Here is a 26,842-nt window from a genome sequence, read left to right as displayed (position 1 = left end):
GGACAAGAAATTGCAGACCGCAAACTTTTGGTGGCCTGACGGTCGTCGCCGATCGTAAGGGCGAAACAGTCGAGAGATTTGGAGAACGGCAATGTGGACACTCCCAGCAGCAGCAGTGCGCCAAATTAATTATCTGGTCGAGGGCTGCAAGATTCAGTGTGATGAAGTGAGAATTCGGGGATAGCTCGCAAATTCAAAGCTGCCGCCTTTTTAGCTCAGTGGTAGAGCACTGGTCTCGTAAACCAGGAGTCGTGAGTTCGAACCTCACAGAAGGAATCCATTTTTTTAACTTTCCTGCAACGTGCGGAGCTACCTCGAGCAATATCTATCACATGGCAGTACACTGAATGAAAGGGATGTTCTACAACCTATGACAAGTATTCTACTGGCCTAGGAGGTTTTCTGAATGCATAGGCAGAACAGTGGTTTGTATGCATTTTGTAGTATAATGTCATTCGTTTATGAGCGTCGCTACAGTGTGCATGCACGTTATACATGTGTAGAGGCATAAGCAGATGCTACCATCCTGCGAGATTCCTGCACAATGTGTACGAATTGCGTTGATATAGAGAGCAAAAGTCAGCTGAAGTCGACACCTCCGTGGCGCAATCGGCTAGCGCGTTCGGCTGTTAACCGAAAGGTTGGTGGTTCGAGCCCACCCAGGGGCGAAATCGTTTTAACCGTCACCGATGTGAGGACATACGTCAACTTTGTTAGAGATACACAGCTAGTGTGGCAATTTGGCTGCGAAGGAGTGATGCCACAGATGCTTATACACATTCAGGCAGGTGGCACTGTAGGTAAAAACATGGCCCTACACAGACGTTCTACTGTTTTCGTATTTATTCACCATGTGTGACACTGCAGTGGAGCGACGCCCACTACAAAAGACGTTTTATTTACATTCAATTTCAGCGTATACGTCGCGAGTGCCATATGACAGGGCCTGTCTCTCGATGTCGATTTGTATTTTGTGTCTCTTAAGTGTCGGTCTGCAGTAGGCCGCTGTTGGCCGAGCGACGTGCAGTCGCCTTACATGAAGCCCCATGGGCAACGCCAGTGCCACTGTGAAAAACAGCAAACTGTAGCCAGAGAGTGGAGCCGAAAGGCGCATTGCGCAGTCGAGCCACGTTATCCCACAAGCTGTGCACCAGGACAAGAAATTGCAGACCGCAAACTTTTGGTGGCCTGACGGTCGTCGCCGATCGTAAGGGCGAAACAGTCGAGAGATTTGGAGAACGGCAATGTGGACACTCCCAGCAGTAGCAGTGCGCCAAATCAGTTATCTGGTCGAGGGCTGCAAGATTCAGTGTGATGAAGTGAGAATTCGGGGAAGGCTCGCAAGTTCAAAGCCGCCGCCTTTTTAGCTCAGTGGTAGAGCACTGGTCTCGTAAACCAGGAGTCGTGAGTTCGAACCTCACAGAAGGCATCAATTTTTTTAACTTTCCTGCAACGTGCGGAGCTACCTCGAGCAATATCTATCACATGGCAGTAAACTGAATGAAAGGGGTGTTCTACAACCTATGACAAGTATTCTACTGGCCTAGGAGGTTTTCTGAATGCATAGGCAGAACAGTGGTTTGTATGCATTTTGTAGTATAATGTCATTCGTTTATGAGCGTCGCTACAGTGTGCATGCACGTTATCCATGTGTAGAGGCATAAGCAGATGCTACCATTCTGCGAGATTCCTGCAGAATGTGTACGAATTGCGTTGATATAGAGAGCAAAAGTGAGCCAAAGTCGACACCTCCGTGGCGCAATCGGCTTGCGCGTTCGGCTGTTAACCGAAAGGTTGGTGGTTCGAGCCCACTTGGGGGCGAAATCGTTTTAACCGTCACCGAGGTGAGGACATACGTCAACTTTGTTAGAGATACACAGCTAGTGTGGCAATTTGGCTGCGAAGGAGTGATGCCACAGATGCTTATACACATTCAGGCAGGTGGCACTGTAGGTAAAAACATGGCCCTACACAAACGTTCTACTTTTTTCCTATTTATTCACCATGTGTGACACTGCAGTGGAGCGACGCCCACTACAAAAGACGTCTTATTTACATTCATTTTCAGCGTATACGTCGCGAGTGCCATATGACAGGGCCTGTCTCTCAATGTCGATTTGTATTTTGTGTCTCTTAAGTGTCGGTCTGCAGTAGGCCGCTGTTGGCCGAGCGACGTGCAGTCGCCTTACATGAAGCCCCATGGACAACGCCAGTGCCACTGTGAACAATCGCAAACTGTAGCCAGAGAGTGGAGCCGAAAGGCGCATTTCGCAGTCGAGCCACGTTATCCCACAAGCTGTGCACCAGGACAAGAAATTGCAGACCGCAAACTTTTGGTGGCCTGACGGTCGTCGCCGATCGTAAGGGCGAAACAGTCGAGAGATTTGGAGAACGGCAATGTGGACACTCCCAGCAGCAGCAGTGCGCCAAATTATTTATCTGGTCGAGGGCTGCAAGATTCAGTGTGATGAAGTGAGATTTCGGGGATAGCTCGCAAATTCAAAGCTGCCGCCTTTTTAGCTCAGTGGTGGAGCACTGGTCTCGTAAACCAGGAGTCGTGAGTTCGAACCTCACAGAAGGAATCCATTTTTTTAACTTTCCTGCAACGTGCGGAGCTACCTCGAGCAATATCTATCACATGGCAGTACACTGAATGAAAGGGATGTTCTACAACCTATGACAAGTATTCTACTGGCCTAGGAGGTTTTCTGAATGCATAGGCAGAACAGTGGTTTGTATGCATTTAGTAGTATAATGTCATTCGTTTATGAGCGTCGCTACAGTGTGCATGCACGTTATACATGTGAAGAGGCATAAGCAGATGCTACCATTCTGCGAGATTCCTGCAGAATGTGTACGAATTGCGTTGATATAGAGAGCAAAAGTGAGCCAAAAGCAACGCCTCCGTGGCGCAATCGGCTAGCGCGTTCGGCTGTTAACCGAAAGGTTGGTGGTTCGAGTCCACCCGGGGGCGAAATCGTTTTAACCGTCACCGATGTGAGGACATACGTCAACTTTGTTAGAGATACACAGCTAGTGTGGCAATTTGGCTGCGAAGGAGTGATGCCACAGATGCTTATACACATTCAGGCAGGTGGCACTGTAGGTAAAAACATGGCCCTACACAGACGTTCTACTGTTTTCCCATTTATTCACCATGTGTGACACTGCAGTGGAGCGACGCCCACTACAAAAGACGTTTTATTTACATTCAATTTCAGCGTATACGTCGCGAGTGCCATATGACAGGGCCTGTCTCTCAATGTCGATTTGTATTTTGTGCCTCTTAAGTGTCGGTCTGCAGTAGGATGCAGTAGGCCATATGACAGGGCCTGTCTCTCGATGTCGATTTGTATTTTGTGTCTTTTAAGTGTCGGTCTGCAGTAGGCCGCTGTTGGCCGAGCGACGTGCAGTCGCATTACATGAAGCCCCATGGGCAACGCCAGTGCCACTGTGAACAATTGCAAACTGTAGCCAGAGAGTGGAGCCGAAAGGCGCATTTCGCAGTCGAGCCACGTTATCCCACAAGTTGTGCACCAGGACAAGAAATTGCAGACCGCAAACTTTTGGTAGCCTGACGGTCGTCGCCGATCGTAAGGGCGAAACAGTCGAGAGATTTGGAGAACGGCAATGTGGACACTCCCAGCAGCAGCAGTGCGCCAAATTAATTATCTGGTCGAGGGCTGCAAGATTCAGTGTGATGAAGATGACATGAAGCCCCATGGGCAACGCCAGTGCCACTGTGAACAATTGCAAACTGTAGCCAGAGAGTGGAGCCGAAAGGCGCATTTCGCAGTCGAGCCACGTTATCCCACAAGCTGTGCACCAGGACAAGAAATTGCAGACCGCAAACTTTTGGTGGCCTGACGGTCGTCGCCGATCGTAAGGGCGAAACAGTCGAGAGATTTGGAGAACGGCAATGTGGACACTCCCAGCAGCAGCAGTGCGCCAAATTAATTATCTGGTCGAGGGCTGCAAGATTCAGTGTGATGAAGTGAGAATTCGGGGATAGCTCGCAAATTCAAAGCTGCCGCCTTTTTAGCTCAGTGGTAGAGCACTGGTCTCGTAAACCAGGAGTCGTGAGTTCGAACCTCACAGAAGGAATCCATTTTTTTAACTTTCCTGCAACGTGCGGAGCTACCTCGAGCAATATCTATCACATGGCAGTACACTGAATGAAAGGGATGTTCTACAACCTATGACAAGTATTCTACTGGCCTAGGAGGTTTTCTGAATGCATAGGCAGAACAGTGGTTTGTATGCATTTAGTAGTATAATGTCATTCGCTTATGAGCGTCGCTACAGTGTGCATGCACGTTATACATGTGAAGAGGCATAAGCAGATGCTACCATTCTGCGAGATTCCTGCAGAATGTGTACGAATTTCGTTGATGTTGTTGTTGTTGTGGTCTTCAGTCCTGAGACTGGTTTGATGCAGCTCTCCATGCTACTCTATCCTGTGCAAGCTTCTTCATCTCCCAGTACCTACTACAACCTACATCCTTCTGAATCTGCTTAGTGTACTCATCTCTCGGTCTCCCTCTACGATTTTTACCCTCCACACTGCCCTCCAATGCTAAATTTGTGATCCCTTGATGCCTCAAAACATGTCCTACCAACCGATCCCTTCTTCTAGTCAAGTTGTGCCACAAACTTCTCTTCTCCCCAATCCTATTCAATACCTCCTCATTAGTTACGTGATCTATCCACCTTATCTTCAGTATTCTTCTGTAGCACCACATTTCGAAAGCTTCTATTCTCTTCTTGTCCAAACTAGTTATCGTCCATGTTTCACTTCCATACATGGCTGCACTCCAAACAAATATTTTCAGAAATGACTTCCTGACACTTAAATCTATATTCGATGTTAACAAATTTCTCTTCTTCAGAAACGCTTTCCTTGCCATTGCCAGTCTACATTTTATATCCTCTCTACTTCGACCATCATCAGTTATTTTACTTCCTAAATAGCAAAACTCCTTTACTACTTTAAGTGTCTCATTTCCTAATCTAATTCCCTCAGCATCACCCGATTTAATTTGACTACATTCCATTATCCTCGTTTTGCTTTTGTTGATGTTCATCTTATATCCTCCTTTCAAGACACTGTCCATTCCGTTCAACTGCTCTTCCAAGTCCTTTGCCGTCTCTGACAGAATTACAATGTCATCGGCGAACCTCAAAGTTTTTACTTCGTCTCCATGAATTTTAATACCTACTCCAAATTTTTCTTTTGTTTCCTTTACTGCTTGCTCAATATACAGATTGAATAACATCGGTGAGAGGCTACAACCCTGTCTCACTCCTTTCCCAACCACTGCTTCCCTTTCATGCCCCTCGACTCTTATTACTGCTATCTGGTTTCTGTACAAATTGTAAATAGCCTTTCGTTCCCTGTATTTTACCCCTGCCACCTTTAGAATTTGAAAAAGAGTATTCCAGTCAACATTGTCAAAAGCTTTCTCTAAGTCTACAAATGCTAGAAACGTAGGTTTGCCTTTTCTTAATCTTCCTTCTAAGATAAGTCGTAAGGTCAGTATTGCCTCACGTGTTCCAACATTTCGACGGAATCCAAACTGATCCTCCCCGAGGTCCGCATCTACCAGTTTTTCCATTCGTCTGTAAAGAATTCGCGTTAGTATTTTGCAGCTGTGACTTATTAAACTGATAGTTCGGTAATTTTCACATCTGTCAGCACCTGCTTTCTTTGGGATTGGAATTATTATATTCTTCTTGAAGTCTGAGGGTATTTGGCCTGTCTCATACATCTTGCTCACCAGCTGGTAGAGTTTTGTCATGACTGGCTCTCCCAAGGCCGTCAGTAGTTCTAATGGAATGTTGTCTACTCCGGGGGCCTTGTTTCGACTCAGGTCTTTCAGTGCTCTGTCAAACTCTTCACGCAATATCGTATCACCCATTTCGTCTTCATCTACATCCTCTTCCATTTCCATAATACTGTCCTCAAGTACATCACCCTTGTATAAACCTTCTATATACTCCTTCCACCTTTCTGCCTTCCCTTCTTTGCTTAGAACTGGGTTGCCATCTGAGCTCTTGATATTCATACACGTGGTTCTCTTCTCTCCAAAGGTCTCTTTAATTTTCCTGTAGGCAGTATCTATCTTACCCCTAGTGAGATAAGCCTCTACATCCTTACATTTATCCTCTAGCCATCCCTGTTTAGCCATTTTGCACTTCCTGTCGATCTCATTTTTGAGACGTTTGTATTCCTTTTTGCCTGCTTCATTTACTGCATTTTTATATTTTCTCCTTTCATCAATTAAATTCAATATTTCTTCTGTTACCCAAGGATTTCTAGCAGCCCTCGTCTTTTTACCTACTTTATCCTCTGCTGCCTTCACTACTTCATCCCTCAGAGCTACCCATTCTTCTTCTACTGTATTTCTTTCCCCTATTCCTGTCAATTGTTCCCTTATGCTCTCCCTGAAACTCTGTACAACCTCTGGTTCTTTCAGTTTATCCAGGTCCCATCTCCTTAATTTCCCACATTTTTGCAGTTTCTTCAGTTTTAATCTGCAGGTCATAACCAATAGATTGTGGTCAGAGTCCACATCTGCCCCTGGAAATGTCTTACAACTTAAAACCTGGTTCCTAAATCTCTGTCTTACCATTATATAATCTATCTGATACCTTTTAGTATCTCCAGGGTTCTTCCACGTATACAACCTTCTTTCATGATTCTTAAACCAAGTGTTACCTATGACTAAGTTGTGCTCTGTACAAAATTCTACTAGGCGGCTTCCTCTTTCATTTCTTAGCCCCAATCCATATTCACCTACTATGTTTCCTTCTCTCCCTTTCCCTACACTCGAATTCCAGTCACCCATTACTATTAAATTTTCGTCTCCCTTCACTATCTGAATAATTTCTTTTATTTCATCGTACATTTCTTCAATTTCTTCGTCATCTGCAGAGCTAGTTGGCATATAAACTTGTACTACTGTAGTAGGTGTGGGCTTCGTATCTATCTTGGCCACAATAATGCGTTCACTATGCTGTTTGTAGTAGCTTACCCGCATTCCTATTTTCCTATTCATTATTAAACCTACTCCTGCATTACCCCTATTTGATTTTGTGTTTATAACCCTGTAATCACCTGACCAGAAGTCTTGTTCCTCCTGCCACCGAACTTCACTAATTCCCACTATATCTAACTTTAACCTATCCATTTCCCTTTTTAAATTTTCTAACCTACCTGCCCGATTAAGGGATCTGACATTCCACGCTCCGATCCGTAGAACGCCAGTTTTCTTTCTCCTGATAACGACATCCTCCTGAGTAGTCCCTGCCCGGAGATCCGAATGGGAGACTATTTTACCTCCGGAATATTTTACCCAAGAGGATGCCATCATCATTTAATCATACAGTAAAGCTGCATGTCCTCGGGAAAAATTACGGCTGTAGTTTCCCCTTGCTTTCAGCCGTTCGCAGTACCAGCACAGCAACGCCGTTTTGGTTAATGTTGCAAGGCCAGATCAGTCAATCATCCAGACTGTTGCCCCTGCAACTACTGAAAAGGCTGCTGCCCCTCTTCAGGAACCACACGTTTGTCTGGCCTCTCAATAGATACCCCTCCGTTGTGGTTGCACCTACGGTACGGCCATCTGTATCGCTGAGGCACGCAAGCCTCCCCACCAACGGCAAGGTCCATGGTTCATGGGGGGGGATTTCGTTGATATAGAGAGCAAAAGTGAGCCAAAGTCGACGCTTCCGTAGCGCAATCGGCTAGCGCTTTCGGCTGTTAATCGAAAGGTTGGTGGTTCGAGCCCACCCGGGGGCGAAATCGTTTTAACAGTCACCGAGGTGAGGACATACGTCAACTTTGTTAGAGATACACAGCTAGTGTGGCAATTTGGCTGCGAAGGAGTGATGCCACAGATGCTTATACACATTCAGGCAGGTGGCACTGTAGGTAAAAACATGGACCTACACAGACGTTCTACTGTTTTCCCATTTATTCACCATGTGTGACACTGCAGTGGAGCGACGCCCACTACAAAAGACGTTTTATTTACATTCAATTTCAGCGTATACGTCGCGAGTGCCATATGACAGGGCCTGTCTCTCGATGTCGATTTGTATTTTGTGCCTCTTAAGTGTCGGTCTGCAGTAGGATGCAGTAGGCCATATGACAGGGCCTGTCTCTCGATGTCGATTTGTATTTTGTGTCTCTTAAGTGTCGGTCTGCAGTAGGCCGCTGTTGGCCGAGCGACGTGCAGTCGCCTTACATGAAGCCCCATGGGTAACGCCAGTGCCACTGTGAACAATCGCAAACTGTAGCCAGAGAGTGGAGCCGAAAGGCGCATTTCGCAGTCGAGCCACGTTATCCCACAAGCTGTGCACCAGGACAAGAAATTGCAGACCGCAAACTTTTCGTGGCCTGACGGTCGTCGCCGATCGTAAGGGCGAAACAGTCGAGAGATTTGGAGAACGGCAATGTGGACACTCCCAGCAGTAGCAGTGCGCCAAATTAATTATCTGGTCGAGGGCTGCAAGATTCAGTGTGATGAAGTGAGAATTCGGTGAAGGCTCGCAAATTCAAAGCTGCCGCCCTTTTAGCTCAGTGGTAGAGCACTGGTCTCGTAAACCAGGAGTCGTGAGTTCGAACCTCACAGAAGGAATCCGTTCTTTTAACTTTCCTGCAACGTGCGGAGCTACCTCGAGCAATATCTATCACATGGCAGTACACTGAATGAAAGGGATGTTCTACAACCTATGACAAGTATTCTACTGGCCTAGGAGGTTTTCTGAATGCATAGGCAGAACAGTGGTTTGTATGCATTTAGTAGTATAATGTCATTCGCTTATGAGCGTCGCTACAGTGTGCATGCACGTTATACATGTGAAGAGGCATAAGCAGATGCTACCATTCTGCGAGATTCCTGCAGAATGTGTACGAATTTCGTTGATGTTGTTGTTGTTGTGGTCTTCAGTCCTGAGACTGGTTTGATGCAGCTCTCCATGCTACTCTATCCTGTGCAAGCTTCTTCATCTCCCAGTACCTACTACAACCTACATCCTTCTGAATCTGCTTAGTGTACTCATCTCTCGGTCTCCCTCTACGATTTTTACCCTCCACACTGCCCTCCAATGCTAAATTTGTGATCCCTTGATGCCTCAAAACATGTCCTACCAACCGATCCCTTCTTCTAGTCAAGTTGTGCCACAAACTTCTCTTCTCCCCAATCCTATTCAATACCTCCTCATTAGTTACGTGATCTATCCACCTTATCTTCAGTATTCTTCTGTAGCACCACATTTCGAAAGCTTCTATTCTCTTCTTGTCCAAACTAGTTATCGTCCGTGTTTCACTTCCATACATGGCTACACTCCAAACAAATATTTTCAGAAATGACTTCCTGACACTTAAATCTATATTCGATGTTAACAAATTTCTCTTCTTCAGAAACGCTTTCCTTGCCATTGCCAGTCTACATTTTATATCCTCTCTACTTCGACCATCATCAGTTATTTTACTTCCTAAATAGCAAAACTCCTTTACTACTTTAAGTGTCTCATTTCCTAATCTAATTCCCTCAGCATCACCCGATTTAATTTGACTACATTCCATTATCCTCGTTTTGCTTTTGTTGATGTTCATCTTATATCCTCCTTTCAAGACACTGTCCATTCCGTTCAACTGCTCTTCCAAGTCCTTTGCCGTCTCTGACAGAATTACAATGTCATCGGCGAACCTCAAAGTTTTTACTTCGTCTCCATGAATTTTAATACCTACTCCAAATTTTTCTTTTGTTTCCTTTACTGCTTGCTCAATATACAGATTGAATAACATCGGTGAGAGGCTACAACCCTGTCTCACTCCTTTCCCAACCACTGCTTCCCTTTCATGCCCCTCGACTCTTATTACTGCTATCTGGTTTCTGTACAAATTGTAAATAGCCTTTCGCTCCCTGTATTTTACCCCTGCCACCTTTAGAATTTGAAAAAGAGTATTCCAGTCAACATTGTCAAAAGCTTTCTCTAAGTCTACAAATGCTAGAAACGTAGGTTTGCCTTTTCTTAATCTTCCTTCTAAGATAAGTCGTAAGGTCAGTATTGCCTCACGTGTTCCAACATTTCGACGGAATCCAAACTGATCCTCCCCGAGGTCCGCATCTACCAGTTTTTCCATTCGTCTGTAAAGAATTCGCGTTAGTATTTTGCAGCTGTGACTTATTAAACTGATAGTTCGGTAATTTTCACATCTGTCAGCACCTGCTTTCTTTGGGATTGGAATTATTATATTCTTCTTGAAGTCTGAGGGTATTTGGCCTGTCTCATACATCTTGCTCACCAGCTGGTAGAGTTTTGTCATGACTGGCTCTCCCAAGGCCGTCAGTAGTTCTAATGGAATGTTGTCTACTCCGGGGGCCTTGTTTCGACTCAGGTCTTTCAGTGCTCTGTCAAACTCTTCACGCAATATCGTATCACCCATTTCGTCTTCATCTACATCCTCTTCCATTTCCATAATACTGTCCTCAAGTACATCACCCTTGTATAAACCTTCTATATACTCCTTCCACCTTTCTGCCTTCCCTTCTTTGCTTAGAACTGGGTTGCCATCTGAGCTCTTGATATTCATACACGTGGTTCTCTTCTCTCCAAAGGTCTCTTTAATTTTCCTGTAGGCAGTATCTATCTTACCCCTAGTGAGATAAGCCTCTACATCCTTACATTTATCCTCTAGCCATCCCTGTTTAGCCATTTTGCACTTCCTGTCGATCTCATTTTTGAGACGTTTGTATTCCTTTTTGCCTGCTTCATTTACTGCATTTTTATATTTTCTCCTTTCATCAATTAAATTCAATATTTCTTCTGTTACCCAAGGATTTCTAGCAGCCCTCGTCTTTTTACCTACTTTATCCTCTGCTGCCTTCACTACTTCATCCCTCAGAGCTACCCATTCTTCTTCTACTGTATTTCTTTCCCCTATTCCTGTCAATTGTTCCCTTATGCTCTCCCTGAAACTCTGTACAACCTCTGGTTCTTTCAGTTTATCCAGGTCCCATCTCCTTAATTTCCCACATTTTTGCAGTTTCTTCAGTTTTAATCTGCAGGTCATAACCAATAGATTGTGGTCAGAGTCCACATCTGCCCCTGGAAATGTCTTACAACTTAAAACCTGGTTCCTAAATCTCTGTCTTACCATTATATAATCTATCTGATACCTTTTAGTATCTCCAGGGTTCTTCCACGTATACAACCTTCTTTCATGATTCTTAAACCAAGTGTTACCTATGACTAAGTTGTGCTCTGTACAAAATTCTACTAGGCGGCTTCCTCTTTCATTTCTTAGCCCCAATCCATATTCACCTACTATGTTTCCTTCTCTCCCTTTCCCTACACTCGAATTCCAGTCACCCATTACTATTAAATTTTCGTCTCCCTTCACTATCTGAATAATTTCTTTTATTTCATCGTACATTTCTTCAATTTCTTCGTCATCTGCAGAGCTAGTTGGCATATAAACTTGTACTACTGTAGTAGGTGTGGGCTTCGTATCTATCTTGGCCACAATAATGCGTTCACTATGCTGTTTGTAGTAGCTTACCCGCATTCCTATTTTCCTATTCATTATTAAACCTACTCCTGCATTACCCCTATTTGATTTTGTGTTTATAACCCTGTAATCACCTGACCAGAAGTCTTGTTCCTCCTGCCACCGAACTTCACTAATTCCCACTATATCTAACTTTAACCTATCCATTTCCCTTTTTAAATTTTCTAACCTACCTGCCCGATTAAGGGATCTGACATTCCACGCTCCGATCCGTAGAACGCCAGTTTTCTTTCTCCTGATAACGACATCCTCCTGAGTAGTCCCCGCCCGGAGATCCGAATGGGGGACTATTTTACCTCCGGAATATTTTACCCAAGAGGATGCCATCATCATTTAATCATACAGTAAAGCTGCATGTCCTCGGGAAAAATTACGGCTGTAGTTTCCCCTTGCTTTCAGCCGTTCGCAGTACCAGCACAGCAACGCCGTTTTGGTTAATGTTGCAAGGCCAGATCAGTCAATCATCCAGACTGTTGCCCCTGCAACTACTGAAAAGGCTGCTGCCCCTCTTCAGGAACCACACGTTTGTCTGGCCTCTCAATAGATACCCCTCCGTTGTGGTTGCACCTACGGTACGGCCATCTGTATCGCTGAGGCACGCAAGCCTCCCCACCAACGGCAAGGTCCATGGTTCATGGGGGGGGATTTCGTTGATATAGAGAGCAAAAGTGAGCCAAAGTCGACGCCTCCGTGGCGCAATCGGCTAGCGCTTTCGGCTGTTAACCGAAAGGTTGGTGGTTCGAGCCCACCCGGGGGCGAAATCGTTTTAACAGTCACCGAGGTGAGGACATACGTCAACTTTGTTAGAGATACACAGCTAGTGTGGCAATTTGGCTGCGAAGGAGTGATGCCACAGATGCTTATACACATTCAGGCAGGTGGCACTGTAGGTAAAAACATGGACCTACACACTGTTTTCCCATTTATTCACCATGTGTGACACTGCAGTGGAGCGACGCCCACTACAAAAGACGTTTTATTTACATTCAATTTCAGCGTATACGTCGCGAGTGCCATATGACAGGGCCTGTCTCTCGATGTCGATTTGTATTTTGTGCCTCTTAAGTGTCGGTCTGCAGTAGGATGCAGTAGGCCATATGACAGGGCCTGTCTCTCGATGTCGATTTGTATTTTGTGTCTCTTAAGTGTCGGTCTGCAGTAGGCCGCTGTTGGCCGAGCGACGTGCAGTCGCCTTAGATGAAGCCCCATGGGTAACGCCAGTGCCACTGTGAACAATCGCAAACTGTAGCCAGAGAGTGGAGCCGAAAGGCGCATTTCGCAGTCGAGCCACGTTATCCCACAAGCTGTGCACCAGGACAAGAAATTGCAGACCGCAAACTTTTCGTGGCCTGACGGTCGTCGCCGATCGTAAGGGCGAAACAGTCGAGAGATTTGGAGAACGGCAATGTGGACACTCCCAGCAGCAGCAGTGCGCCAAATTAATTATCTGGTCGAGGGCTGCAAGATTCAGTGTGATGAAGTGAGAATTCGGGGAAGGCTCGCAAGTTCAAAGCCGCCGCCTTTTTAGCTCAGTGGTAGAGCACTGGTCTCGTAAACCAGGAGTCGTGAGTTCGAACCTCACAGAAGGAATCCATTTTTTTAACTTTCCTGCAACGTGCGGAGCTACCTCGAGCAATATCTATCACATGGCAGTACACTGAATGAAAGGGATGTTCTACAACCTATGACAAGTATTCTACTGGCCTAGGAGGTTTTCTGAATGCATAGGCAGAACAGTGGTTTGTATGCATTTAGTAGTATAATGTCATTCGTTTATGAGCGTCGCTACAGTGTGCATGCACGTTATACATGTGAAGAGGCATAAGCAGATGCTACCATTCTGCGAGATTCCTGCAGAATGTGTACGAATTTCGTTGATGTTGTTGTTGTTGTGGTCTTCAGTCCTGAGACTGGTTTGATGCAGCTCTCCATGCTACTCTATCCTGTGCAAGCTTCTTCATCTCCCAGTACCTACTACAACCTACATCCTTCTGAATCTGCTTAGTGTACTCATCTCTCGGTCTCCCTCTACGATTTTTACCCTCCACACTGCCCTCCAATGCTAAATTTGTGATCCCTTGATGCCTCAAAACATGTCCTACCAACCGATCCCTTCTTCTAGTCAAGTTGTGCCACAAACTTCTCTTCTCCCCAATCCTATTCAATACCTCCTCATTAGTTACGTGATCTATCCACCTTATCTTCAGTATTCTTCTGTAGCACCACATTTCGAAAGCTTCTATTCTCTTCTTGTCCAAACTAGTTATCGTCCGTGTTTCACTTCCATACATGGCTACACTCCAAACAAATATTTTCAGAAATGACTTCCTGACACTTAAATCTATATTCGATGTTAACAAATTTCTCTTCTTCAGAAACGCTTTCCTTGCCATTGCCAGTCTACATTTTATATCCTCTCTACTTCGACCATCATCAGTTATTTTACTTCCTAAATAGCAAAACTCCTTTACTACTTTAAGTGTCTCATTTCCTAATCTAATTCCCTCAGCATCACCCGATTTAATTTGACTACATTCCATTATCCTCGTTTTGCTTTTGTTGATGTTCATCTTATATCCTCCTTTCAAGACACTGTCCATTCCGTTCAACTGCTCTTCCAAGTCCTTTGCCGTCTCTGACAGAATTACAATGTCATCGGCGAACCTCAAAGTTTTTACTTCGTCTCCATGAATTTTAATACCTACTCCAAATTTTTCTTTTGTTTCCTTTACTGCTTGCTCAATATACAGATTGAATAACATCGGTGAGAGGCTACAACCCTGTCTCACTCCTTTCCCAACCACTGCTTCCCTTTCATGCCCCTCGACTCTTATTACTGCTATCTGGTTTCTGTACAAATTGTAAATAGCCTTTCGCTCCCTGCATTTTACCCCTGCCACCTTTAGAATTTGAAAAAGAGTATTCCAGTCAACATTGTCAAAAGCTTTCTCTAAGTCTACAAATGCTAGAAACGTAGGTTTGCCTTTTCTTAATCTTCCTTCTAAGATAAGTCGTAAGGTCAGTATTGCCTCACGTGTTCCAACATTTCGACGGAATCCAAACTGATCCTCCCCGAGGTCCGCATCTACCAGTTTTTCCATTCGTCTGTAAAGAATTCGCGTTAGTATTTTGCAGCTGTGACTTATTAAACTGATAGTTCGGTAATTTTCACATCTGTCAGCACCTGCTTTCTTTGGGATTGGAATTATTATATTCTTCTTGAAGTCTGAGGGTATTTGGCCTGTCTCATACATCTTGCTCACCAGCTGGTAGAGTTTTGTCATGACTGGCTCTCCCAAGGCCGTCAGTAGTTCTAATGGAATGTTGTCTACTCCGGGGGCCTTGTTTCGACTCAGGTCTTTCAGTGCTCTGTCAAACTCTTCACGCAATATCGTATCACCCATTTCGTCTTCATCTACATCCTCTTCCATTTCCATAATACTGTCCTCAAGTACATCACCCTTGTATAAACCTTCTATATACTCCTTCCACCTTTCTGCCTTCCCTTCTTTGCTTAGAACTGGGTTGCCATCTGAGCTCTTGATATTCATACACGTGGTTCTCTTCTCTCCAAAGGTCTCTTTAATTTTCCTGTAGGCAGTATCTATCTTACCCCTAGTGAGATAAGCCTCTACATCCTTACATTTATCCTCTAGCCATCCCTGTTTAGCCATTTTGCACTTCCTGTCGATCTCATTTTTGAGACGTTTGTATTCCTTTTTGCCTGCTTCATTTACTGCATTTTTATATTTTCTCCTTTCATCAATTAAATTCAATATTTCTTCTGTTACCCAAGGATTTCTAGCAGCCCTCGTCTTTTTACCTACTTTATCCTCTGCTGCCTTCACTACTTCATCCCTCAGAGCTACCCATTCTTCTTCTACTGTATTTCTTTCCCCTATTCCTGTCAATTGTTCCCTTATGCTCTCCCTGAAACTCTGTACAACCTCTGGTTCTTTCAGTTTATCCAGGTCCCATCTCCTTAATTTCCCACATTTTTGCAGTTTCTTCAGTTTTAATCTACAGGTCATAACCAATAGATTGTGGTCAGAGTCCACATCTGCCCCTGGAAATGTCTTACAACTTAAAACCTGGTTCCTAAATCTCTGTCTTACCATTATATAATCTATCTGATACCTTTTAGTATCTCCAGGGTTCTTCCACGTATACAACCTTCTTTCATGATTCTTAAACCAAGTGTTACCTATGACTAAGTTGTGCTCTGTACAAAATTCTACTAGGCGGCTTCCTCTTTCATTTCTTAGCCCCAATCCATATTCACCTACTATGTTTCCTTCTCTCCCTTTCCCTACACTCGAATTCCAGTCACCCATTACTATTAAATTTTCGTCTCCCTTCACTATCTGAATAATTTCTTTTATTTCATCGTACATTTCTTCAATTTCTTCGTCATCTGCAGAGCTAGTTGGCATATAAACTTGTACTACTGTAGTAGGTGTGGGCTTCGTATCTATCTTGGCCACAATAATGCGTTCACTATGCTGTTTGTAGTAGCTTACCCGCATTCCTATTTTCCTATTCATTATTAAACCTACTCCTGCATTACCCCTATTTGATTTTGTGTTTATAACCCTGTAATCACCTGACCAGAAGTCTTGTTCCTCCTGCCACCGAACTTCACTAATTCCCACTATATCTAACTTTAACCTATCCATTTCCCTTTTTAAATTTTCTAACCTACCTGCCCGATTAAGGGATCTGACATTCCACGCTCCGATCCGTAGAACGCCAGTTTTCTTTCTCCTGATAACGACATCCTCCTGAGTAGTCCCCGCCCGGAGATCCGAATGGGGGACTATTTTACCTCCGGAATATTTTACCCAAGAGGATGCCATCATCATTTAATCATACAGTAAAGCTGCATGTCCTCGGGAAAAATTACGGCTGTAGTTTCCCCTTGCTTTCAGCCGTTCGCAGTACCAGCACAGCAACGCCGTTTTGGTTAATGTTGCAAGGCCAGATCAGTCAATCATCCAGACTGTTGCCCCTGCAACTACTGAAAAGGCTGCTGCCCCTCTTCAGGAACCACACGTTTGTCTGGCCTCTCAATAGATACCCCTCCGTTGTGGTTGCACCTACGGTACGGCCATCTGTATCGCTGAGGCACGCAAGCCTCCCCACCAACGGCAAGGTCCATGGTTCATGGGGGGGGATTTCGTTGATATAGAGAGCAAAAGTGAGCCAAAGTCGACGCCTCCGTGGCGCAATCGGCTAGCGCTTTCGGCTGTTAACCGAAAGGTTGGTGGTTCGAGCCCACCCGGGGGCGAAATCGTTTTAACAGTCACCGAGGTGAGGACATACGTCAACTTTGTTAGAGATACACAGCTAGTGTGGCAATTTGGCTGCGAAGGAGTGATGCCACAGATGCTTATACACATTCAGGCAGGTGGCACTGTAGGTAAAAACATGGACCTACACACTGTTTTCCCATTTATTCACCATGTGTGACACTGCAGTGGAGCGACGCCCACTACAAAAGACGTTTTATTTACATTCAATTTCAGCGTATACGTCGCGAGTGCCATATGACAGGGCCTGTCTCTCGATGTCGATTTGTATTTTGTGCCTCTTAAGTGTCGGTCTGCAGTAGGATGCAGTAGGCCATATGACAGGGCCTGTCTCTCGATGTCGATTTGTATTTTGTGTCTCTTAAGTGTCGGTCTGCAGTAGGCCGCTGTTGGCCGAGCGACGTGCAGTCGCCTTACATGAAGCCCCATGGGTAACGCCAGTGCCACTGTGAACAATCGCAAACTGTAGCCAGAGAGTGGAGCCGAAAGGCGCATTTCGCAGTCGAGCCACGTTATCCCACAAGCTGTGCACCAGGACAAGAAATTGCAGACCGCAAACTTTTCGTGGCCTGACGGTCGTCGCCGATCGTAAGGGCGAAACAGTCGAGAGATTTGGAGAACGGCAATGTGGACACTCCCAGCAGCAGCAGTGCGCCAAATTAATTATCTGGTCGAGGGCTGCAAGATTCAGTGTGATGAAGTGAGAATTCGGGGAAGGCTCGCAAATTCGAAGCTGCCGCCTTTTTAGCTCAGTGGTAGAGCACTGGTCTCGTAAACCAGGAGTCGTGAGTTCGAACCTCACAGAAGGAATCAATTTTTTTAACTTTCCTGCAACGTGCGGAGCTACCTCGAGCAATATCTATCACATGGCAGTACACTGAATGAAAGGGATGTTCTACAACCTATGACAAGTATTCTACTGGCCTAGGAGGTTTTCTGAATGCATAGGCAGAACAGTGGTTTGTATGCATTTAGTAGTATAATGTCATTCGTTTATGAGCGTCGCTACAGTGTGCATGCACGTTATACATGTGAAGAGGCATAAGCAGATGCTACCATTCTGCGAGATTCCTGCAGAATGTGTACGAATTGCGTTGATACAGAGAGCAAAAGTGAGCGAAAATAACGCCTCTGTGGCGCAATCGGCTGGCGCTTTCGGCTGTTAACCGAAAGGTTGGTGGTTCGAACCCACCCGGGGGCGAAATCGTTTTAACCGTCACCGAGGTGAGGACATACGTCAACTTTGTTAGAGATACACAGCTAGTGTGGCAATTTGGCTGCGAAGGAGTGATGCCACAGATGCTTATACACATTCAGGCAGGTGGCACTGTAGGTAAAAACATGGCCCTACACAGACGTTCTACTGTTTTCCTATTTATTCACCATGTGTGACACTGCAGTGGAGCGACGCCCACTACAAAAGACGTTTTATTTACATTCAATTTCAGCGTATACGTCGCGAGTGCCATATGACAGGGCCTGTCTCTCGATGTCGATTTGTATTTTGTGTCTCGTAAGTGTCGGTCTGCAGTAGGCCGCTGTTGGCCGAGCGACGTGCAGCCCCATGGCAACGCCAGTGCCACTGTGAACAACAGCAAACTGTAGCCAGAGAGTGGAGCCGAAAGGCGCATTTCGCAGTCGAGCCACGTTATCCCACAAGCTGTGCACTAGGACAAGAAATTGCAGACCGCAAACTTTTGGTGGCCTGACGGTCGTCGCCGATCGTAAGGGCGAAACAGTCGAGAGATTTGGAGTACGGCAATGTGGACACTCCCAGCAGCAGCAGTGCGCCAAATCAATTATCTGGTCGAGGGCTGCAAGATTCAGTGTGATGAAGTGAGAATTCGGGGATATTTCGCAAATACAAAGCTGCCGCCTTTCTGACTCAGTGGTAGAGCACTGGTCTCGTAAACCAGGAGCCGTGAGTTCGAACCTCACAGAAGGAATTCATGTTTTTAACTTTCCTGCAACGTGCGGAGCTACCTCGACCAATATCTATCACATGGCAGTACACTGAATGAAAGGGATGTTCTACAACCTATGACAAGTATTCTACTGGCCTAGGAGGTTTTCTGAATGCATAGGCAGAACAGTGGTTTGTATGCATTTAGTAGTATAATGTCATTCGTTTATGAGCGTCGCTACAGTGTGCATGCACGTTATACATGTGAAGAGGCATAAGCAGATGCTACCATTCTGCGAGATTCCTGCAGAATGTGTACGAATTTCGTTGATATAGAGAGCAAAAGTGAGCCAAAGTCGACGCCTCCGTGGCGCAATCGGCTAGCGCTTGCGACTGTTAACCGAAAGGTTGGTGGTTCGAGCCCACCCGGGGGCGAAATCGTTTTAACAGTCACCGAGGTGAGGACATACGTCAACTTCGTTAGAGATACACAGCTAGTGTGGCAATTTGTCTGCGAAGGAGTGATGCCACAGATGCTTATACACATTCAGGCAGGTGGCACTGTAGGTAAAAACATGGCCCTACACAGACGTTCTACTGTTTTCCTATTTATTCACCATGTGTGACACTGCAGTGGAGCGACGCCCACTACAAAAGACGTTTTATTTACATTCAATTTCAGCGTATACGTCACGAGTGCCATATGACAGGGCCTGTCTCTCGATGTCGATTTGTATTTTGTGTCTCTTAAGTGTCGGTCTGCAGTAGGCCGCTGTTGGCCGAGCGACGTGCAGTCGCCATACATAAAGCCCCATGGGCAACGCCAGTGCCACTGTGAACAATCGCGAACTGTAGCCAGAGAGTGGAGCCGAAAGGCGCATTTCGCAGTCGAGCCACGTTATCCCACAAGCTGTGCACCAGGACAAGAAATTGCAGACCGCAAACTTTTGGTGGCCTGACGGTCGTCGCCGATCGTAAGGGCGAAACAGTCGAGAGATTTGGAGAACGGCAATGTGGACACTCCCAGCAGCAGCAGTGCGCCAAATTAATTATCTGGTCGAGGGCTGCAAGATTCAGTGTGATGAAGTAAGATTTCGGGGATAGCCTCCAAATTCAAAGCTGCCGCCTTTTTAGCTCAGTGGTAGAGCACTGGTCTCGTAAACCAGGAGTCGTGAGTTCGAACCTCACAGAAGGAATCCATTTTTTTAACTTTCCTGCAACGTGCGGAGCTACCTCGAGCAATATCTATCACATGGCAGTACACTGAATGAAAGGGATGTTCTACAACCTATGACAAGTATTCTACTGGCCTAGGAGGTTTTCTGAATGCATAGGCAGAACAGTGGTTTGTATGCATTTAGTAGTATAATGTCATTCGTTTATGAGCGTCGCTACAGTGTGCATGCACGTTATACATGTGAAGAGGCATAAGCAGATGCTACCATTCTGCGAGATTCCTGCAGAATGTGTACGAATTGCGTTGATATAGAGAGCAAAAGTGAGCCAAAGTCGACGCCTCCGTGGCGCAATCGGCTAGCGCTTGCGGCTGTTAACCGAAAGGTTGGTGGTTCGAGCCCACCCAGGGGCGAAATCGTTTTAACAGTCACCGAGGTGAGGACATACGTCAACTTTGTTAGAGATACACAGCTAGTGTGGCAATTTGGCTGCGAAGGAGTGATGCCACAGATGCTTATACACATTCAGGCAGGTGGCACTGTAGGTAAAAACATGGCCCTACACAGACGTTCTACTGTTTTCCTATTTATTCACCATGTGTGACACTGCAGTGGAGCGACGCCCACTACAAAAGACGTTTTATTTACATTCAATTTCAGCGTATACGTCGCGAGTGCCATATGACAGGGCCTGTCTCTCGATGTCGATTTGTATTTTGTGTCTCTTAAGTGTCTGTCTGCAGTAGGCCGCTGTTGGCCGAGCGTATATTCTGGCTTTAGCCGTCGCCGCGGTCGGACGTGCTTGTTGTTTACTCCGCGTACGTTAGCGCTATCGCCGGTGTTTGGTGTTTACGTGAAGTTAGCTGTACATTTTCGCTGTTATTTTTTGAGTGGTGTCTCTGATAAGTGTTTTTATAGTGCTTTCGTCCGTTCCACGTTTCGTGCTTCGCCGCAACTTCGGTTGTTGCCGGAATTTCGTCGGAACCGACGACCATGTCTGACACCGTCAGGAAGAATACTTTAGTCTTCTCGTTCGAGAAAGAAACACGGCCGGTCCAACCCACTGCGCTGGAAATCCACGATTGGCTGACTGAGGTAATCGGTATAAATTCTGACTCTGTTCATACCACGCAATTAGATGCTGAAAAATACTGTGTTTTTGTTAAATTTCTGAACTCAGTGACAGTCGATAAGTTGCTTGCAAAATGGGGTAATTCCGTCGAATTTGTTCATCGAGACGGTTCAAAAAGTAATGTCTCTGTACGAAAAGCTGATATCATGTACACCAATGTCAGGATTTTGAATGTTCCAATTGAAATTGATAATCAGTTGATCAAGGACGCTCTATCTAAATATGGCGAAGTTAAATCTATCTATAACGAAAGATGGTCGAAGCTATACAAGATACAGTGTTTTAATGGCATTAGATCCGTTGAAATGGAGGTGAAAGCCAACATTCCGTCCCATATATCCGTTGCAGGCCATAAAGCACATGTTGTGTATTCTGGTCAGGAGCGCACGTGCAATATTTGCAATGAGACAGGTCATTTCCGACAAGATTGTCCGCGCCGTGTTTTTGTTCTTCGGAACAATCTAACACAGCGTCAAAAACTGACCCTCAGCGATGTCTTACCAAATAGCACTTCCCTTCTTTCGGTTAACGACAGTGGTGCATGTACTTCTGCAGTGCCCGCCATAACTACTACGGAGTTCCCTCCCCTGAGCGTCATTACATCACACCCTTCTGTTCCCGATTGCGATCTCCAGAATAAGAAGCGACCGTTGGAAACGACCGATGACGGCTCGGACGGCGAGTCCGCCCGTAATTCGCCTTCCACCCGCAAGCAGAAGCAGTGTAATGCGGATGTGCTCGAGGAAACAAACAGTACATGTATTGACGTGACGACAGCCGCTGAGGCAACCCGGCCGCTGTCGGCGGCTGAACAGGTACAAACGGTCCACGGAGGGGACGCAGTAACGATTGTCGCGGAGACGGAAGAGGCGCACTCCGAAGCACAAGAGGTGACGGAGCGGAACCCAACTCAAGAACTTACAGACCCACAAACCGCCGACTCAGTCAGTGCTCTGGAGCTAGTGACGGAAGACCAAGGAAATGGCACTCGTAAAAAGGACGCTGTTGAGGCAGCTTCGGTCACAACGGTGGTAAAGATAGACAATCCGAATGACGGCGCGTTGAACCAAGATGTCCGAAGACGCCGACTCAAACCGCAACCTACTCTCAAAGCTTCCCGTAACCAAAGCAAACAACAACCAGCACAAGAGGAAGCGACGGCCAAGAACGTCTTGTATGAAATCATCACGGAAAGACCTAAGGAGGTACCTTCAAGTGACATTAGTGATGCAAAGCCCCTCGGTAAAACTAAAACCCGAGATGTTCGGAATCCTGCACCAAAATGAGGCTGTAAGATGAAAAAAAAAAAGGATTTTGTTGAACCAGTTTCATTTCTAATTGTACTACTGTCTTAGTCATATTTCAGAGGAACCAGATGAAGTGTTTACCGAGCTTCAAATACTGACTATTCTTTTAGATGTTTGTTTAAGCGGAGTCGTTTCTCCCTTCTAGAAGCTGCACATCTCTTTTCTTTTTTTTTATTAATATTTTGTTATCTTTTTAATCACTTATTTACTTTTTATGCAAACTAAATGTCCCAGGCATATACAATTACGACTATCAATATTAACAGGATTACATCCGTGACTAAAGTTACAGCGCTCAAGGATTATTTATATGAGTCAGGGACGGACATTGCTTTCCTACAGGAAGTAGTGCTGACTAATCTTACAGTGCCTGGATATTTGGCGATTTTAAATGTCTCACTTGACACCAACGTCGGTACAGCAATTTTAGTCAGGGAGGGGATTCCTGTCTCGGATATCGAGAGGTTGGACTCCGGCAGAGCGATAGGTATAAAAGTCTTTGGTTCTACCCTTATCAATCTGTATGCCCCTTCTGGCACATCCAATAGAATGGAAAGAGCACAGTTCTATAAAGAAGAAATCATTTATTTATTACGGAAAAACCCAAAAGATCTTATAATAGGCGGTGATTTTAATTGTGTGATGAATAAGAAAGACCAGGTTCCGAATTTTAATAACTGCAATGAACTGAAGCGTTTCGTCACAGCTTAAAGATGCTTGGGAAATAATGTATCCCACATTTGTGGCATTTACATTCCTAGGTCCTCACTCACGTAGCAGGATCGACAGACTCTACATATCGCAAAGTCTAGTTAGCTCCTTCATTAAAGCAGAGACGATTCCAGTTTACTTTTCTGATCATAGCTCCGTGCTAGCTTCCATCAACCTTACTGCGCAACCCACTCGCCGTTTTAGAAGTTCATGGCACCTTAATACGTCACTGATGCAGGACGACGGATTAGAAGAAAGTTTGACAGAAGCGTGGGCATTGTGCCTCCGCTCTGCAGATAGACACGTCTCAGTACTAGACTGGTGGTGCAACAGGGCAAAGCCTAAACTGAGAAAAGTTCTCATCCAGTATAGTGTACAACGATCGAAAGACTTGAAAAATTCCATAGAATTGCTGCGAAATTTATATGAGCAGGCAAACACTTCAAACGTCCGTCTGGCAGATATCAAGCAAACTAAGGCCAAATTGCTCAGTCTTAAAAGACAGCAGATGGAGGGTCTGAAATTAAAATCCAAGGCTAAGACAGTCGTGGAGGATGAACATGCTTCCTTGTACCATCTACTGAAGCACGAAAGAAACAGGAGACGCACCTTCATTGATGGACTTCAGTCTGAAACTGGCGAGACACTCACGACTCAGAGAGACATCGTCCATGCAGTGCACAAATATTACGAAGACCTATACACTGCCAACCCGGTATGTGAAGAGTCCTTCGATGAGTTCCTTAGTTCCATAGCTCCACAGGTCTCGGACGAGGAAAACGAAGACCTTCTCGTTGAGTGTACTAACGAAGATATCCACAGAATCATTTGCAAATCTCCTCTGAGGAAATCGCCGGGACCGGATGGTTTGCCTGTTGAATTTTATAAACGATACTGGCCACTGATTGGTGACATGTTTACCCGAATGACGAACGAGGTGCTTCAGGGAAAGCATTTACCTACTGTTTTTAAAGAGAGCACAATAGTACTAATCCCAAAAAATGCTGCAAAAAGAAACCTCAACAACCTTCGTCCTATCTCCCTGTTAAACTCCGATTATAAAATCATCGGCAGAATTTTAAACAACAGACTCTCACAGTTGGCCAAAAAGATAGTAAGTCCATACCAGTCCTGTGTGCCTACCAAGAGCATTTTCAAAAGCATAGCTGAATATAGAGATATAATTGCAATCACTGCTGTGACCACCATAAAATGTGCTATCATGTTTATTGACTTCCAGAAAGCATTTGATCGTGTGGATCATAGATTCCTTAGTGCCACACTGAACAAAATAGGTTTTAATGAGCGAGTCGTAAGTGTGATCAGAAATGTTGCAACAGGCATCAGCGCTTGTATATCAGTTAACTGCCAGAGGACAAAGCAGATTCAGATCAGGCGCGGCGTTCCTCAAGGAAGCCCCCTCTCCATGTTCCTATTCGTGCTTTCATTAGAACCTTTCCTCCGCAGTGTTCATGCCACTCTAACTGGCATCACATTATCTGGTCACCGAACAGTCATAAACGCCTATGCCGATGATGTCGGAGTCGTCCTGCGAAATCCCGACGACATTTTGAAATTGGAAACGCTAATTAAAAAGTACTGTAGAGTCTCCGGAGCAGGTGTCAACGCAAACAAAAGCAAACTCCTAAACCTGCGGGGTTTTCAACATACCACCTTAGCCTGGGCCACAATGGTCACCCAATGCAAAGCACTAGGAATAACACTGACACCTTGTCCGTTAAAAATGGCAGCTATCAATTGGAGAAATACGTCGGGACAACTTCTTGGAACAACAAGAGAAAACCTCCACCGTAACATGAACCAAGTTCAGAGGGTGATTTTCATTAACCACTGCATTCTCTCCAGGAGTTACTTTATAGCACAGATCTTCCCACTACCGAAAATGATTGGAAAAAAGATAATGTCTACCATTGCCAGCTATCTTTGGAGAGGGGATATATTCAGAGTCGACGCAAAAACTGCGACCTTAGATCCCAGGAATGGAGGTTTGGGGTTAGTTGACATCAGAAATAAGGCGTCTGCGCTTTTTATAAAAAGGACCGCCACTATCCTTAGCGACCACGCTGATAGCATTACAACTAAATTATTTGAAGTTGTCAGGCCTGCCAGTTTACAGGCGCCGGTGAATGTGCAAAAAATAAATAACCGGCTCCAGTACGTTCGTGTATATTTTGTGGAATTCAGCTATCTCGGCGGTGTCATCATCAACTCACGACGGATCACGGCCCGCGATATTCTGTCCCATCGAAAGAAAATGGAGGGGAGAAACAAATTGGAAAGTAAATACCCACACACTGATTGGGACGCCATATGGAAAAATATTAATATGCGTGGTCTACCATCGGACGTCAAGTCAGCGTGGTATAAAACAGTGAATGAGACCGTAAGCACCAATGAAAGGTTACATGCAATCGGCGTTAGCGACACGAACCTATGTCTCAAATGTAAATTGATCGACACGTTAGTGCACAGATTCACGTGCGGTGGCAATCTACAACTCTGTAATTGGATTAGGGAACAACTGGCTTTTCTTACGAGATCTTCGGTGGAAAATTTTCCCCCTGTTACATTCCTCAGGCCTCAGACTTGCTATTTTCCAGCAGCAAAAAACAACTCGGTCCATTGGTTAATGGGACACTATGTGAATTACGTAATTAATCACCTGGGAAATGACAATTCCACTGATTTTTACATGTACTTGAAGTGTGCTTTTTATAACGCCCTGAAATATAAAGACCACAAGAAAAACTACGGCAATATGCTTAAAATTGTATTCGAGCGACTGGGCATTGGTTGACAAGCCAACGAGATAAACAAAAATCGTTTATTTAAGCGAAACGACGCTTAAACAAAAACATTTGGGGAGAAGTACAATTTTACAGTTTCATATTACAATCACTTATCCTCTGCTGGCAAAGAAGGCTATTTTGTTTATTGCACAGAAGAAGCCGAAGCCGAAAGCCAGTATCGCAGGGTTAAAGATAAATTGTTTTCTTATACATTCATTTTATGACTGAGAAGGAAGTCTCATTTGTTTCCATGGAAGGGAACATATTTTTTTATTATTATTATTAATCTCAAGAAGGAAAGGAGGCTATGGAATTAGTGCAAAAAAAAAAGATAAAAAAAACAAAAAAAAAAAAATGGATAAGGCGTCGGACTAAAAAAAAAAAAAAGATGGTAGAGCACTAAAAAAGAAAGAAAAAAAAGAAAAAAAAAAGCGACGTGCAGTCGCCATACATAAAGCCCCATGGGCAACGCCAGTGCCACTGTGAACAATCGCAAACTGTAGCCAGAGAGTGGAGCCGAAAGGCGCATTTCGCAGTCGAGCCACGTTATCCCACAAGCTGTGCACCAGGACAAGAAATTGCAGACCGCAAACTTTTGGTGGCCTGACGGTCGTCGCCGATTGTAAGGGCGAAACAGTCGAGAGATTTGGAGAACGGCAATGTGGACACTCCCAGCAGCAGCAGTGCGCCAAATTAATTATCTGGTCGAGGGCTGCAAGATTCAGTGTGATGAAGTAAGATTTCGAGGATAGCTCGCAAATTCAAAGCTGCCGCCTTTTTAGCTCAGTGGTAGAGCACTGGTCTCGTAAACCAGGAGTCGTGAGTTCGAACCTCACAGAAGGAATCCATTTTTTTAACTTTCCTGCAACGTGCGAGCTACCTCGAGCTATATCTATCACATGGCAGTACACTGA

The 26,842-nt window shown here is 45.1% G+C and overlaps 18 non-coding genes across 18 annotated transcripts; all 18 read left to right on the top strand.

The window, feature by feature from the left end:
* The first annotated feature begins 204 nt into the window (after positions 1-204).
* Trnat-cgu (transfer RNA threonine (anticodon CGU)) lies at positions 205-276 on the top strand. The gene has a single exon. It is a non-coding gene; the product is annotated as a tRNA-Thr (tRNA).
* A 318-nt stretch (positions 277-594) lies between these two features.
* Trnan-guu (transfer RNA asparagine (anticodon GUU)) lies at positions 595-668 on the top strand. Its single transcript has one exon. It is a non-coding gene; the product is annotated as a tRNA-Asn (tRNA).
* Positions 669-1,357: 689 nt separating this feature from the next.
* Positions 1,358-1,429, top strand: Trnat-cgu (transfer RNA threonine (anticodon CGU)). Its single transcript has one exon. It is a non-coding gene; the product is annotated as a tRNA-Thr (tRNA).
* Positions 1,430-1,747: 318 nt separating this feature from the next.
* Positions 1,748-1,821, top strand: Trnan-guu (transfer RNA asparagine (anticodon GUU)). The gene has a single exon. It is a non-coding gene; the product is annotated as a tRNA-Asn (tRNA).
* Positions 1,822-2,510: 689 nt separating this feature from the next.
* Positions 2,511-2,582, top strand: Trnat-cgu (transfer RNA threonine (anticodon CGU)). Its single transcript has one exon. It is a non-coding gene; the product is annotated as a tRNA-Thr (tRNA).
* Positions 2,583-2,900: 318 nt separating this feature from the next.
* Positions 2,901-2,974, top strand: Trnan-guu (transfer RNA asparagine (anticodon GUU)). The gene has a single exon. It is a non-coding gene; the product is annotated as a tRNA-Asn (tRNA).
* Positions 2,975-4,032: 1,058 nt separating this feature from the next.
* On the top strand, positions 4,033-4,104 carry Trnat-cgu (transfer RNA threonine (anticodon CGU)). Its single transcript has one exon. It is a non-coding gene; the product is annotated as a tRNA-Thr (tRNA).
* Positions 4,105-7,727: 3,623 nt separating this feature from the next.
* Positions 7,728-7,801, top strand: Trnan-guu (transfer RNA asparagine (anticodon GUU)). Its single transcript has one exon. It is a non-coding gene; the product is annotated as a tRNA-Asn (tRNA).
* Positions 7,802-8,570: 769 nt separating this feature from the next.
* Positions 8,571-8,642, top strand: Trnat-cgu (transfer RNA threonine (anticodon CGU)). The gene has a single exon. It is a non-coding gene; the product is annotated as a tRNA-Thr (tRNA).
* A 3,623-nt stretch (positions 8,643-12,265) lies between these two features.
* Trnan-guu (transfer RNA asparagine (anticodon GUU)) lies at positions 12,266-12,339 on the top strand. The gene has a single exon. It is a non-coding gene; the product is annotated as a tRNA-Asn (tRNA).
* A 760-nt stretch (positions 12,340-13,099) lies between these two features.
* Positions 13,100-13,171, top strand: Trnat-cgu (transfer RNA threonine (anticodon CGU)). Its single transcript has one exon. It is a non-coding gene; the product is annotated as a tRNA-Thr (tRNA).
* A 3,623-nt stretch (positions 13,172-16,794) lies between these two features.
* Trnan-guu (transfer RNA asparagine (anticodon GUU)) lies at positions 16,795-16,868 on the top strand. The gene has a single exon. It is a non-coding gene; the product is annotated as a tRNA-Asn (tRNA).
* Positions 16,869-17,628: 760 nt separating this feature from the next.
* On the top strand, positions 17,629-17,700 carry Trnat-cgu (transfer RNA threonine (anticodon CGU)). Its single transcript has one exon. It is a non-coding gene; the product is annotated as a tRNA-Thr (tRNA).
* Positions 17,701-18,017: 317 nt separating this feature from the next.
* Positions 18,018-18,091, top strand: Trnan-guu (transfer RNA asparagine (anticodon GUU)). Its single transcript has one exon. It is a non-coding gene; the product is annotated as a tRNA-Asn (tRNA).
* Positions 18,092-19,154: 1,063 nt separating this feature from the next.
* Positions 19,155-19,228, top strand: Trnan-guu (transfer RNA asparagine (anticodon GUU)). The gene has a single exon. It is a non-coding gene; the product is annotated as a tRNA-Asn (tRNA).
* A 689-nt stretch (positions 19,229-19,917) lies between these two features.
* On the top strand, positions 19,918-19,989 carry Trnat-cgu (transfer RNA threonine (anticodon CGU)). The gene has a single exon. It is a non-coding gene; the product is annotated as a tRNA-Thr (tRNA).
* Positions 19,990-20,307: 318 nt separating this feature from the next.
* On the top strand, positions 20,308-20,381 carry Trnan-guu (transfer RNA asparagine (anticodon GUU)). The gene has a single exon. It is a non-coding gene; the product is annotated as a tRNA-Asn (tRNA).
* Positions 20,382-26,700: 6,319 nt separating this feature from the next.
* Positions 26,701-26,772, top strand: Trnat-cgu (transfer RNA threonine (anticodon CGU)). Its single transcript has one exon. It is a non-coding gene; the product is annotated as a tRNA-Thr (tRNA).
* The last annotated feature ends 70 nt before the right edge of the window (positions 26,773-26,842 follow it).

Source organism: Schistocerca gregaria, chromosome 5 (assembly GCF_023897955.1).
Source record: "Schistocerca gregaria isolate iqSchGreg1 chromosome 5, iqSchGreg1.2, whole genome shotgun sequence".
NCBI classification, from domain to species: domain Eukaryota; kingdom Metazoa; phylum Arthropoda; class Insecta; order Orthoptera; family Acrididae; genus Schistocerca; species Schistocerca gregaria.
Note: the sequence above shows the minus strand (reverse complement) of the source record. Positions and strands in the feature narration are given on the sequence as shown.